This window comes from Thamnophis elegans, chromosome 13 (genome assembly GCF_009769535.1).
Source record: "Thamnophis elegans isolate rThaEle1 chromosome 13, rThaEle1.pri, whole genome shotgun sequence".
Classification (NCBI taxonomy): domain Eukaryota; kingdom Metazoa; phylum Chordata; class Lepidosauria; order Squamata; family Colubridae; genus Thamnophis; species Thamnophis elegans.
The window spans coordinates 10,257,167-10,272,752 of NC_045553.1; the positions used below are offsets into that span (position 1 = coordinate 10,257,167).

A 15,586-nucleotide genomic window follows, 5' to 3' on the forward strand; every position below is an offset into this window, starting at 1 on the left:
TAGAGAATAGAATAGAATGTAGAATGGAATGGAATAGAATAGACTATAGAGAATAGAATAGAATGTAGAATAAAATAGATTAGGAATAGAATAGAAATGGAATGGAATAGGAGGAGAATAGGAATAGGAATAGACATAGAAATAGAATGGAATAGGAATAGAATACAATAGAGAATGGAATAGAATATAGAATAGAATGGAATGGAATAGGAGTAGGAGTAGAATAGGAATAGAATAGAAATGGAATGGAATGGAATAGAATAGAGAATGGAATAGAATAGAATATAGAATAGAATAGAATAGTGTATGGAATCAAAATAGAATAGAATCGAAAATGGAATCGAAATATAATAGCATGGAAAATAGAATGGAATACAATAGAATATGGAATAGAATATAGAATATAGAATATAGAATGGAATGGGCTCAAGCAGGAGAATCTATACTATTTCAGATAAATGACTGTCTAGTTCCGTGATGGCGAATCTATGGCATGCGTGCCCAAAGTGGCACGTGGAGCCATGTCACCTGGCACATGTGGCATCACCCTCTTCCAGGTTTCTGGAGCCCATGCGCATGCGCCTATCAACTGGCCTTTGTGTGTGCAGCAGTGGCGGAAGTCAGAAGAGCCGATCTTCCGTTTTCTGGCCTCTGCCAGCCAGCTGATGATTATTTCTTGTCCTGCCCTCTGGTGCTTTGGAGAATAGCCTGGCTCTCTCTTCTTTGTGGCAGCCCCTCAAATATTGGAACCCTGCTATCATGTCTCCTCTAGTCCTTCTTTTCTTTGGACTAGCCAAACCGAAACCTGCAGCCGTTCTTCACAGGGTTTAATCTCCAGGCCATTGACCATCTCAGTTGCTCTTCTCTGAACTTTTTCCAAAGTCTCAAAAGTTGCTCTCTATCCTCTGTGACGATAATGCGAAACCTACAACTGCTGTTCAGGATTTGCTCTGTCCATCAAGAACCAACCATGGTTTGCAAGGAAAATAAAATATGAAAAACTTTTTTGCACTTGGCAAAAAAATTGGATGAGCTAAATCAGGAGCCGACAAGCAATACGAAATTCGGGCCATCATCTTTACTTGATAAAGTTTACTTGGACTTCAGTAAGGCATTTGATAAGGTAGACCATAACCTACTACTAGATAAAGCAGAAGAATGTGGGTTAGATAGCATCACTACCAGATGGATTCGTAACTGGCTGACTAACCACACTCAACATGTAGTCCTCAATGGAACTGCATCTACATGGAGGGAAGTATGCAGTGGAGAACCCCAGGCTTTGTTTTAGGTCCAGTACTCTTCAACATCTTCATCAATGATTTGGAGGAGGGAATAAATGGGGAACTCATCAAATTTGCAGATGACACCAAGCTGGCAGAAATAGCTAACACTCCAGAATATAGGCTAAAGATACAGAAGGATCTTGACAAACTTGAACATTGGGCATATCTAATAAAATGAAATTCAATGGTGAAAAGAGTAAGGTTCTACATTTAGGCAACAAAAATGAAATGCACAGGTACAGTATAGTTGGTACCTTGCTCAACAGTAGTAACTGTGAAAGGGATCTTGGAATCTAGTGGACAACCATTTAAATAGGAGCCAGCAGTGTGCAGTAGCTGCCAAAAAAGCCAACACAGTTCTAGGCTGCATAAACAGAGGGATAGAATCAAGATCACATGAAGTGTTAATACCACTTTATAAGGCCTTGGGAAGGCCACACTTGGAATACTGCATTCAGTTCTGGTCGCCACGATGTAGAAAAGATGCGGAGACTCTAGAAAGAGTGCAGAGAAGAGCAACAAAGATGATTAGGGGACTGGAGGCTAAAATATACGATGAACGGTTGCAAGAACTGGGTATGTCTAGTTTGATGAAAAGAAGGACTAGGGGAGACATGATAGCACTCTTCCAATATCTCAGGGGTTGCCCCAAAGAAGAGGGAGTCAAGCTATTCTCCAAAGCACCTGAGGGCAGGACAAGAAGCAATGGGTGGAAACTAATCAAGGAGAGAAGCAACTTAGAACTGAGGAGGAATTTCCTGACAGTTAGAACAATTAATCAGTGGAACAACTTGCCTCCAGAAGTTGTGAATGCCCCAACACTGCAAGTCTTTAAGAAGATGTTGGATAGCCATTTGTCTGGAACGGTATAGGGTTTCCTGTCTAGGCAGCGGGTTGGACTAGAAGACCTCCAAGGTCCCTTCCAACTCTGCTATTGTATTATTGTATCTGTGTAATTCCCAATCTTGGTTGAGGTCAGCTCTGCCCACCATTCAAAATATCTAGACAACCCAAATCCTCTTCCCAGAGTTCTCGACTTACAATCCATTAACTTAGTGACTGAAGTTACAATGTTACTGGGGAGGGGGGGAAGTAAACGACCACCAGGCTTCCTGGTTATGACCGTCGTAACATCTCCATGATCACATGATCCAAATTCTGGCACTTGGCAACTGGTATGTATTAATGGCAGCTGTAGCATCCCAGGGCTACATGTTCACCAGTTGCAATCTTCCTAACCCTCTTCCAACCAGCAAAATCAATGGGTAAATCCAGTCTCACTTCACGACTGCACCATTCATTTAATTGCTGCAGTGATTCATTCAACAGCCATGGCAAAAAAAAAAAAAAGGTCCTAAAATCAGGTGAGATTCACTTAATGGCCATATTGCTTAGCAACAGAAATTCTGGTCCCACTTGAGTTGAGGATATTTTGGAAAAAGTGCAAAGAAGAGCAACTAAAATGATTAAAGGCCTGGAGGCTAAAACATGGGAAGAACATCGGTTGCAGGAATTGGATGTGGCTAGTTTAGAGAAAAGAATTAGGGGTGGCACGATAGAAGTCTTCCAGTATTTGAGGGGCTGCCCCAAAGAGGAGGTAGGGTCAAATTATTCTAAGTAATCAAGGAGAGAAGCAACTTGGAATTAAGAGTAAACTTCCTAAACAGTGAGGATAAATAACCAGTGGAACAGCTTGCCACCAGAACACTTGCAGGCTTTCGAGACGAAACGGTCAGCCACTTGTCTGAAATGGTATAGGGTCCCCTGCTTGAGCAGGGGGTTGGACTAGAAGACCTCCTAGGTCCCTTCCAGCTCTTATTCTGGACACAACTTAACAGCAGTGATTGAGTCAATTATGGCAAGAAAGGGCATAAAATGGGGCAAAATTCACTTAACATTTCACTTAGCAACAGAACGTTTGGGCTCAACTGGGGTCGTATGTCGAGGACTACCTACCTGTATTACAGATCGGAGTCCGTGCAAATTTCATTCATGCTCAGACAGATCGCAGCGTAACAAATTCTTCAGCTCATTGACTCCTTCATGGCATTTCAGGATTTTTCATCACTCCCAAATGCTTATTATATGAAAATAATTTAACCTTAACTGATACTACTACAAATAATAACAAGATGAAGGCCTCAATGGGGAGGGGGGGATTCCAGTCTGAACAGCTGTCTGATTATGTGGCACACTATGATAACATCAAAAGGCCGGCAGTTCGGCGGTTCGAATCCCCAGCGCCGCGTAACGGAGTGAGCTCCCGTGACTTGTCCCAGCTTCTGCCAACCTAGCAGTTCGAAAGCACATAAAAAATGCAAGTAGAAAAATAGGAAACACCTTTGGTGGGAAGGGAACAGTGTTCCCTGCGCCTTCAGCGCTGCCATGCTGGCCACATGACCACGGAGACGTCTTTGGACAACGCTGGCTCTTCGGCTTTGAAATGGAGATGAGCACCGCCCCCTAGAGTCCGGAACAACTAGCACACATGTGCGAGGGGAACCTTTACCTATGGTAACATCCACATATGGGATAGACCCCATCAACCCATGGAGTCAATATTAAAACTTTTTGAGCCAGACATCCAAAGAAAATGCACCCAACTAATGAGACCCATATTCTGTCCTTCTAGGAGTCCAGGCATCAGGCTAGAAAGCAAAAGATTGTGAGTTTGAGTTCAATGAAACCAGCTGGCTGACTTTGGCCAATAGATAGGAGACAGTGAGTTCTAGTCCCACCTTAGGCCTGAAAGCCAGATAGGTGAGTTTGGGGCCAATCACCAGGAGGCTGTGAGTTCTAGTCCCACCTTAGGCATGAAAGCCAGATAGGTGAGGTTGAGCCAATCACCAGGAGGCTGTGAGTTCTAGTCCCGCCTTAGGCATGAAAGCCAGATAGGTGAGGTTGAGCCAATCACCAGGAGGCTGTGAGTTCTAGTCCCGCCTTAGGCATGAAAGCCAAATAGTTGAGGTTGAGCCAATCACCAGGAGGCTGTGAGTTCTAGTCCTGCCTTAGGCATGAAATCCAGATAGGTGAGGTTGAGCCAATCACCAGGAGGCTGTGAGTTTTAGACCCGCTTTAGGCATGAAAGCCAGATAGGTGAGTTTGGGGCCAATCACCAGGAGGCTGTGAGTTCTAGTCCCGCCTTAGCCAAAAAAGCCAACCACGAGACTTTGGGCCAATCACCAGGAGATGGTGAGTTCTAGTCCCACTTTAGGCTTGAAAACTGGCTGGGTGACTTTCGGTCAGCCCATGTCTCTTCTGTCTCAACCCAAACCACCTCCCAAGTTTGTTCTTGGAGGAAATAGGAAGTGCAAAGTGTATTAGCTATGTCCACCTCCTTGAGTTATTTGCAAAAATAATAAAGGTGAGATATAAACAAACAATCAATCTCCCCCATTAAACACTGGATTGTTACACATAGAAAAAAAATGATCCTGCTCAAAATAACATTCTCGTCTGGGACAACTTTCCCACCACTTCTGCTCTTGCAGACCTCCTCAAATTAAGCCCCCCTTTGCGTCTGGAGGGTGTTCCCCAAAATAAAAGTTTCTTTCAACCCCAATCTTGCAGGAAGCATAAAAAAAAGAGGGCAACACAATGTGCATTTAACCACAATGCAATCAGGTCAAGGCAAAAGGCTGTCAGATAAGACTTGGGGCTGCTAGGGAGTGCCTGAAATGGGCAGTAATAGAAAATATCAATAATATCAATAATATCAATAATAATAATAATAATAATAATAAGTAGTAGTAGTAGTAGTAGTAGTAGTTATCTAGTTTGCTAATGAAACCTCTGCAAGATAATCACCAAGCTCAGAGAGCACCAAGGACCCCACTGTCCTCCTCCAATGTCACTCCTTTCAAATACTGATGATGTTACCTAGCTGGGTAATAAAACGCCTGCAAGCAAACAACCAAATTCAGAGAGCGCCAAAGATCCCCTTCAAAATACAGGTAGTCCTTGACTTACAGCAGTTCATTTAGTGACCGTTCAAAGTTACAATGCCACTGAAAAGAGTGACTTATGACCATTTTTCACACTTACGGCCGTTGCCTTTCTCTCCACGGTCACATGATCAAAATTCGGACGCAGGGCAACTGACACCTTTTTATGACGGTTGCATTGTCCCCTGTGACCCGCCCCCTTTTGCAACCTTCCGACAAGCAATGTCAATGGGGAAGCCAGATTCATCCTAACCCTAAGCCAGTGTTTCTCAACCTTGGCAACTTGAAGATGTCTGGACTTCAACTCCCAGAATTCCCCAGCCAGCATTCGCATTGTTACGAACTGAACTGCAGTGTTTTTTTACTTAACAGCGGCAAGGAAGGTCGCAAAACGGGGTGCAGCTCACTTAACGTCTGCCTTCACAACGTAAATGTTTGGCTCAATTGTGGTCGTATGTCAAGGAATAATAATAAATAATTACTAATACTAATCCTCTGCAGGATCAGCCCCCCTCACCTTCCTACCAACTCCAAAAGGTGGGGAAAAAAACCCATCCTTCATCACAAGGATCTCTCTCTCTCCCTCCCTCTCTCTCTCTCTCCCTCCCTTCCCCTCCCTCTCCCTCTCTCCTAGGGAAGCCAGCCAGTCTTACAACTCAATGCTTCACCCCAAAGGACAGCCAAGAAGACTGTCAAAGACACCACAATACCAATGAGGCTGAACCCCCCATAAGGGGCCAGGAGGCTCTAGACACACACACACACACCCTTTCCACCAAGAGAAGCAAGCAGAGATTGAACCCAGGGCTTGCCAACCACACCTAGCAGCCCCCATTCCCCGCCCTCCTCACCTCAACTCCCAACCCACCAAGCCATTCTCCCCATCAACTTCTGGCTATCCTTCACCAGATCCCCATAGCAAATCAGGTTGCAAGGGAAGGAGAAGTTTAGGGAGCGCAGGTGGGAACAGCTGATGCGGGGGGGGGAGGGAGAAGAGAGAGAGGAAAGAGAAGTAGAGAAGGGACACGCACACACCCACTCCCCATTTTTCTTTCCGGCCTCAAGGGACAGCCTCGCCTTCCTTCCTTCCTTTTCCCTCCCTTCCTCTTTTCTTCCTTCCTCTCATTCTCATCTCCTTCCTTCCTCCCATTCTCATCTCCTTCCTTCCTCTCAATCTCCTTCCTTCCTTCCATCCTCTCATTCTCATCTCCTTCCCTCCTTCTCTCTGCCTCCTTCCTTTTTTTCCTTCCCCCACCCCACCCCCTTCCTCTACTGCCTTCCATCCAAACGGACCCCTATGAAGCCTTTTCCAAAGCAAAAGCGGGGCGGGGCGGCTCTCTCCAACCGGACCCACCCACCCCCAGCCCCCACCCCCACTGCAGGTTTCCCACGCGGCACAAAGCGGGGTTTGTTTAGACCCCTTTTTATGCCGCCGGGCCGGTTGGCGTTGCTGTCCATCGCCCCCTCCCCTCCCCACGCCTCGCAACAAAGCCACCCGCGCAAGGGAAGGCGAAAGGATGCTCCTTCGGAGAGCAGCCAAGGCAAAGCAGCCGCCGCAGCCTGGTGGGAAGGGGTGGGCGGGGGGCTTCACGGCAAGCCGGCCTGGGGAGGAGGAGGGGGGCGCGAGCGGAGGAAGGTGCAGACCTGGCCTCCGGCGGAGGAGCTGCGCTGCTCGGAGGAGGAGGCCGCCGCGAGGACCGCTGAGCATCTTCCGCGCCCGCCGCGAGCGCTCTGCCCTGCGCCGCACGAGAGCCGGCGGGTTCCCACGAGCGCAAGGAGGAGGGGGAGACGGGGGCGGCGCTTGGATGGCTCCGCCCATCTCTCCCACCCCCCTCACTGACTCACTCATTCCCTCCCTCCCACCCCCACTCATTCCCTCCAACAAATCCACCCCCCACTAACCCCCAGACACTCACTCATTCACTCCCACCCCCACTCACTGACTCCCCCCCTCATTCACTCCCAATACACCCTCCATTCACACCCACCAACTCATTCCATCCCACACCCACCCACTAATTCACTCCCACTCCCCACTTTCACTTCAACCTACCCCCACTCAGACTCCCAACCCCCCTCATTCCATCCCACCAATCCACCCCCCACTCAACCCCCACTCATTCACCCACCACCCACTCACTCCCACTCCCCATTCACTCCCGATACACCTTCCACTCACACACCCCATTCATTCCATCCCACTCCCCTCACCCACTCATTCACTCCCACCCACCACCCACTCAGACTCCTACCCCCCCCATTCCATCCCACCAATCCAACCCCCACAGCCTCCAGGCCCCCATTCGTTCACTCCCACCCACCCCCACTCACTGACTCCCACCCCCCTCATTCACTCCCAATACACCCTCCATTCACACCCACCAACTCATTCCATCCCACACCCACCAGTTCACTCCCACTCCCCACTTTCACTTCAACCCACCCCCACTCAGACTCCCAACCCCCCTCATTCCATCCCACCAATCCACCCCCCACTCAACCCCCAGCCCCCCACTCATTCACTCCTACCCACCACCCACTCACTCCCACTCCCCATTCACTCCCGATAACCCTCCACTCACACACCCCATTCATTCCATCCCACTCCCCTCACCCACTCATTCACTCCCACCCACCACCCACTCAGACTCCTACCCCCCCATTCCATCCCACCAATCCAACCCCCACAGCCTCCAGGCCCCCATTCGTTCACTCCCACCCACCCCCACTCACTGACTCCCACCCCCCTCATTCACTCCCAATACACGCTCCACTCACACACACACACACCCCATTCATCCCATCCCACCACCACAACTTCACTCCAGCCAGGCTAGTCTGGGAAGAGCAGAGTCCCACTATAAACCCCCACTCCCCCGTGGGGAAGGTCTTCTCCCCCCACCTCAAGGGTCGCATGCATTCCCGCGACCTTCCCTCTCCTTTTGGATGCGAGGCACAGCAGCTGCTGCCAAACTTGGCGGGATCTCCCGAGCCTCGGGAGCTGCGTTCCCACGACCCTCCTTTGACTCTTTATTCCCCACCACCACCTTCCCCGGTGGAATTCGAAGGAGTGGGGAAGGGTCCTCTGGACGGGTCCTGCCTGGGAGTGGGAAGGGGTCGTGGGATGGAGAGGGGAGAGTGGGCGCAATTCAAGCCCAGCCCCAGTTGGTTTCATCCATTGGGGGGTCTCCCACCCGTGGGTAATGCGTGGCAAGCAGAAGGGCGAAGGGGGGCAGCGACTCTGCAGCCGAGACTGCAAAGCTTCAGCAAAGCCAAGCAAGGTCGTGCGAACCCCCAGCGTGTGCAGGGAGTGCAGTTTGAACCGTGTTTTGCAGGCGGGGGGAGAGGCATAAGGGTTGGGGGGGGCAGAGATTGCAAAGGGCTGGGCGCGCCTGCTGATGTAGGGCAAACGGGCCCGGGCGAGGGATTTCCCCTGCAGCACAAGGCTAGACGAATCGCAAGGGGGGGGGGGATAAAAATCAATGGCACAGGGTGGGACTTGGGATATTTATAGCCGGGAAAAAGCACTTTTTGCAACGGTGCATCTGCTGAGCTAAGCAAGCTGCCCAGGCGGTGGTTTTGGAACCTCCTGGCATTTTGGAGGTTGCCCTGCAAATCCCCCAAGGCTGTTGCCTTCCTTGCATTGCCTTCATTTCTTTTTATTTTTTACATTTTAAAAAAATTAAAATGCAAGATTGCTGCAAAAGGTGCAAAAAAAAAAAGCCATTCGACCGAGAAAGGGGGAAAAAAGAGAGGAGGAGGAGGGAGGAGCGAGCAAGAGAAGGAAGAGCCGAGGGCAGGGCAGAGCGAGCGAGCGAGCGAACGCCGGCGGAGGGAGGGGAGGCAAGCAAGCGGAACGGCGGCGTCTCCAGAGCGACCGGGGGAAACAGAGCTCATCGGCGCGCGGAGCCCGAAGGGGCGGGGCAGCAGGAGGAGGCGTCGATTCGGCCTGGGGCGCATGCGTGCGCTCGGAGGAGGCGGAGGCGAGACGATCCAATCGGGGCGCGGCTTCTTGAATGGTGGGTGGCGCGCCCGGAAGCGGCTGCTCGGTGGAACTGTTGAAGGCGCCGCTCGAGCCGTATGAGGGTGAGTTTGGGGGCGCGGGACCGGAAGTGGTGGGCCCAGCCGGGTTCCTGAGGGTCTGGGGCAGGACGCGGGGGCTGATGGGAACAAGGAGTATCTTGGGCCGGGGCTGACATGGTGAACTTCAAGTCCCACCGGCCTCCCGCTTGAAACTCCATGACGAGGGATTGTGGGAGTTGTAGTCCGGAAAGTAATAAGCCCTCTGGCCTCTCTTTAGCTGGGGATGATGGGTTTGAAGGCAGTAACCTTCGCTGTGGGAAGTGTGGGGAGACTAGGGGCAGGGAGAGCTGGGTTTAAATCTCGCCTCAGTCTTGGGTCGACTTTTGATCCCTTCCTCTATCGGTCTACCTTGCAGGATTGTTGTGTCATTTAGAATAGAATAGAATTCTTTATTGGCCAAGTGTGATTAGGCACACAAGGAATTTGTCTTTGGTGCATAATATGACACATTCGTCAAGAATCATAAGGTACAACACTTAATGATGGTCATAGGGTACAAATTAGCAATTAAATCATATTAGGAATATAATTCGTAAGGATACACGCAACAAAGTTAGAGTCATACAGTCATAAGTGGGAGGAGATGGGTGATAGGAACGATGAGAAGACTAATAGTAATAGTAATGTAGCCTTAGTGAATAGTTTGACAGTGTTGAAGGAATTATTTGTTTAGCAGAGGGATGGCATTCAGGGAAAAAACTGTCCTTGTGTCTAGTTGTTCTGGTGTGCAGTGCTCTATAGTGTCGTTTTGAGGGTAGGAGTTGAAACAATTGATGTCCAGGATACGAGGGGTCTGTAGATATTTTCACAGCCCTCTTTTTGACTCATGCAGTGTGCAGGTCCTCAATGGAAGGCAGGTTGGTAGTAATTGTAGTTTTTCTGCAGTTCTGATTCTCCTCTGAAGTCTCTGTCTGTCTTGTTGGGTTGCAGAGCCAAACCAGACAGTGATGGAGGTGCAGATGAGAGATTCAATCATTCCTCTGTAGAACAGAATCAGCAGCTCTTTGGGCAGTTTGAGCTTCCTGAGTTGGTGCAGAAAGAACATTTCTTGTGCTTTTTTGATGATGTTAAGGGTCCATTTAGTGTCCATTTATCACATTTGTATAGGAAGTCCTCGACTTGCAACCATTTGTTTAGAGGGACCACTGGAAGTTACATCGGCGTCGAAAAGAGTGACCCAGCCAGGACTGGTTTTTTCACACTTACGACCCCTTCAGCATCTCTATGGTCACGTGATTGAAATTTGGATGCTTGTCAACTGACTCGTATTTATGACGGTTGCAGTGTGACCGGATCATGTGATCCCCTTTTGCAACTTTCTGACAAGCAGAGTCAAGGGGGAAGCCAGGTTGTCACTAAACAATCATGCTACCAACTTAACTGCAACTGCTTCACTCAACAAGTGTGGCGAGAATGGTTGTAAAATGGGGCAAAACTCAACTGCCTTGCTTTTAACAATGGAAATTTTGAGCTCAATTGTGGTCCTAAGTGGAGGATTATACCTGTCTCTCGCGTACAGTGTTCATACTGGACACATACATAATAAAATAATCCAATACTTAAAGAGACACTGAAAGCAAGTTGGGAGAATTCAAAAGAGAAAAATAGAGTTAAAAACAAAGTAGGTCCAGATCCAGAAAATGGGATAATATGGTAATTGGGTTAAAAGTGAGTTTTGTGGGTTTTCTGATACAGCCCAAGTTGCCAAAGAAGCATTTTTGCCTTTTGTTCTTGTTTTATCGATATACAGGGCAAATGTCTATGGAGATTCTCAGTCAATCCAGGTCATGGTGGTCCCAAAGGGGCTTTTTCAAGAGGCAACTGGACATTCTTTTTTTTTTTTTTTTTTTTTTTTTTTTGAAGACTTCGCTTCTCATCCAAGAGCTGAAGAAGCTTCTTGGATAAGAAGTGAAATATCTTCAAAGAAAAACCAGAAAGTTGCCTCTTGAAAAAAGCATCTTTGGGATAAAGGGCAAATATTCTGGCTTTCCCTGAAATATATATATATATATATATTGTTCTCATATCATACACTTTCTTCTGGGGAGTCAGTGCAGCCTGCTTCTATCCTTCCTCAATGGCCTCTTAATGACTTTGAAAGGGTTCACCAACAAAAGGGTGAATGACAAAAGCGCGCCCAACTAAACTGCGGTGACAAAACCACAAGTTCTAAAGCGCGCTGACGAATGAGCGCTGAAGCACGGCGACAACAGCGCGGCGACAAGCGCGCTGTAAACCTAATGCTAACCCTAAACCTAACCCTAAACCTAACCCTTACCTTAACTTAAATCGCACTTCTGTCGCTGCGCTGTTGTCGACACGTAGATGACGTTGCGGTTTTAGCGCTGTGGTTTTGTCGGCGCGCTTTTGTCGTGCGCGCATTTGTCGGGTCACGCTTTGAAAGTAAAGTTAAGGTTGATGGTTTGGGTTTCACATTTGCACCAGATTAGAGTGGATTTATCTTTGGATACATGATTTAAATTGCTTGACAAATGACTGATTTGTGTGTTTTAGCCTCTTTCAGAGACCATTATTTAAAGACATGACGGCTTAATAGAATTTGCGGGTCAGTATATTGTGCAAATCCAGATAAATGGGTTAATTGTTGAGTCAGGTCATGGGTGTGCTTAGCCTAATTGTCGATACTGCAGACTGCTTGATGCTGTCTGATTTTTGATGGGTTGGTTGTACATTTTTCATTACCTGTAAAAGGTACGTTTGGGAGATGGAGCAAAGAGAGAAGTACTGCCTAGGAAATAGTCAGATAAGAGACAGCTCAGCCCACAGCTGCATAATGGGTGGGAAAAAAACTCAGAAGGGATCCTTCCCTTGTTTCTCGGACTGATGTCAGCCTTACCAGGTAAATCAGATAGGAAATGCCAGCAAATTAATTAATTGTACTTTAGTGTAACGCAGGCAATCTTAAACACTCAAAGAGCCATTTGGACCCGTTTCCCACAGAAAAGAAAACATCAGGAGCCACAAAAACCCTTCCCATGCCTGACTATTTCCTGAGCGGCCACAAAACTATCATATGTAGTTGATTTAAACATTCTGTTTTCTCCTGAAACTTTTCTTGGATTTATCTATGGTTGGCCTACCGGGGGTCAAAAAGCTCAATAAATTGTGGGCCGATGGGTCCCACCCATTGGTGGTTGTGACGCATATTTTGAGCGACAGGAAGCCACAGCAGGGGGATGACAGAGCCGCAGATTACTGACCCCTAGTATAAAGCTACATTGTCAAAATCTGGCAATCTGAAACCTTTCGTTGTGATAGGAATGAAAAGAGGAGATACTTTCAGCTGCAAAGTGACACAATTTTTTTTTTGTGAGAGAACAAAAACTCTATTCCTTGTAAATGTAAAGAATCAGGTTTATAGATGGGTTTCAGAGTCATTTCCAAGCAACCCGTAGGGACTAAGAAAGGTTCTCATCTGATATAGGTAGTCCTCGACTTACGACTACAATTGAGCCCTGTTGCTCTGTTACTAGGTGAGAGTTGTTAAGTGAGTTTTGCCCTACTTACTGACTTTTCTTGCTGCCATTAAGCAAACCATTGCAAAGGTCATGTTGGTAACACAGTTGTTAAGTGAATGTGGCTTCCCCATTTGACTTTGCTTGTTCGAAGGTCACAACAGCAGATCACCTGAACCTGGGACCCTGCAACCATCATAAATATGAGTCAGTTGCCAAACCTCTGAATATTGTTCATGTGACCATGGGAATGCTGCGTGAAAAAAAGCCATGTCATTTTTTTCCCCCAGTGCTATTGTGCTAACTTTGAACTATCATTAAATGAGATGTTGTAAGTCAAGGACTAGAGGGAAGTGGTGGCTCAGTGGCTAAGACTTGTCGATCAGAAAGGTCAGCAGTTCAGCGGTTCGAATCCCTAGCGCCGCGTAACTGAGTGAGCTCCCGTGACTTGTCCCAGCTTCTGCCAACCTAGCAGTTCGAAAGCACGTAAAAAATGCAAGTAGAAAGATAGGAACCACCTTTGGTGGGAAGGAAACAGCATTCCGTGCACCTTTGGTGTTGAGTCATGCCGGCCACATGACCACGGAGACGTCTTTGGACAGCGCTGGCTCTTTGGCTTTGAAACAGAGATGAGCACCACCCCCTAGAGTCAGGAACGACTGGCACATATGTGCAAGGGGAACCTTTACCTTTTATCTTATTGTAACTTTGAACTATCATTAAATGTGCTGTTGTAAGTCTGTAATTTGAGAAGTTTCTGCCAGTTGGTGTAGGCTGTTCTGAGTTATATGGAGCCTTGTTTTTTTGTTCCTGATCTCCTGCCTACTTATTTGGGAATAACTCCAACCGTGTAGAGGGCATCTCGCTCTTGAACCTATACACAGAAATTTTTTTATTATGACCGTTGTGTTCTATTCTGAGTTATAGTTATTTAAATTCTGGACTCTATTCCACCGTGTTTTTTTTTAAATATCATTTTGCTAAATAAATTATTTCTTGAAAACAGATGCAGCTGCCTGTACTGTTACTGCTTTCACCATATGGAGCCAATGTAATCTTTAGTTGAAACAACTTCAAGGCAACTGTGGCAATTTTCCCAAAGCAATTTTTGGCTACAAACAGGAAGGTAATCTGTTTTGTTTGTTGTTGGTTCTTTTTGCTTTTTTCCCCTCCCAGTAGGAAAATGTCAGGACATATTAAAGACTTAATTGCTTTTTATCATCAGACCTGGGTAGTAGGTAAAGGTGCAGATAGGAATTTTATTCCGTCTTTTGGATGGGTGGATTTGATTTAAACCGATTCGATTTAAATCAGTAGGAAAAAGGGTTGATTTAAATCGACTCGATTTAAATCCTAATTTTTAAACAGCAACTATCATCTCTGTCCCACAGCAGCTCCTCCTCTGACTCGTTGTTGGCTCACTGACAGTCCCAATATTGCAGAATATGCAGCCTTCATGCTACATAACTGAGCTCCATTTCATGCTGAATAAACTAAATTATTAATGTATTTTAAATAGAAAACTATCTTTAGATAAATTTTTACTCCAAAAGCATAAATTTGATAAAAATATTAAAAAATCCAATTTAAAGTTTGAAAAATCCAGCAGTTTTTATTCACCCTGTACCAAACCAATGACAATTAGGTGTACGAAAATAAATGCATGGGTGTTTGTGGCATGTTAAGAAATTCATTATTGCATAAGCTATTCTGTTTTCCTTAGACACAAAAAAGCAGAACAATTATAAGTGAACTCTAGTCTAGTCTACTGGGGCTATGAGAGGAATACAAAATTGGTAATAAGGGTCTAAATTAAAACTAGTTTCTTAGTCACAGGAATCCAAACATAGGATTCTTATTAAGATTGAAGTAGACTTTGACATGTCAGTAAAAGGGGACTACTTTATTATAACACTAACTGATCACCAGGTGTTGCCTGGGTATTTATTTATCCAAATCCTGTATTAGACAGGAAAAGCCCGGTTTTCAGCGACAATTAAATTAGTTACAAATGTTTTCCCTGTGCCCCCAGAAGCGTCAAGGAAAGTTATACCACCTTGTTGAAAATGTCCGAACCAAACGTAATTTCCAATGTTGGATTTTCCCCCTTACCAGAGGTAGTCCCCTTGTGGAGTACTGTAAAGCCGTTACCATGACAACTCCACTCTGCTGTAAAGTAGAAGCCATTTTATGGTAGTACGGTAGAAGCCATTTTAAGGCACAACAGGTTGTATCTTAACAGAACACACACACCCAGGGGTGTTAGGGGCATCTTACCCCCACAGTATTTGTTTCCAGAGAGTAAGTCATCTGTGTACCAAGTTTGGTTGAAATTGCTCGAGGCATTCCAGAGTTATGCTGGAAAACACACACACACACACAGAGGGGGGGAGGGAGGGACATACATACATACATACATACGGAAATTTTCTGATAATATAGTTTAATACAGTTCATAAAAACATTCTTTTCATCTCGGTTGAGTGGAATTACTACCAAAGTGCAAGCATATGAATCTACTTTAATGACATTTTTGTATATCTCCGAAAAATATTGTTTGAGTTAATGTAATATTTCTTAGATAATATTCTAAATAATTCTTGCATTTTTAAATTCAGCCCATATTTGAAAGCCAAGGACATTCACATTTTTCCTAGGTGTGGAAAAGCTAAAGAAAAACCAGAACAAGCAACCTAGAATAAAACTTGCCTGTCCAGAGTGGTGGTGGGATAAACAATAGCTACGTTGACCTCACCATAAACCATGATCTTTGAGCATTATTCTGAGGCACAGTTGG

The 15,586-nt window shown here is 46.3% G+C and overlaps 1 protein-coding gene across 3 annotated transcripts in view; it reads left to right on the forward strand.

The window, feature by feature from the left end:
* The first annotated feature begins 9,213 nt into the window (after positions 1-9,213).
* The window catches only part of TANGO2 (transport and golgi organization 2 homolog), a 51,185-nt gene continuing 44,812 nt past the window's right edge, over positions 9,214-15,586 (forward strand). For 2 of the 3 annotated variants that reach the window (XM_032230101.1, XM_032230102.1), the window contains exon 1: positions 9,215-9,316. The gene's annotated coding sequence lies outside the window, so the exon portion shown is untranslated. Of the gene's footprint in view, positions 9,317-13,795; positions 13,916-15,586 lie in introns of all 3 variants that reach the window. The other variant, XM_032230100.1, reaches the window with a different exon arrangement.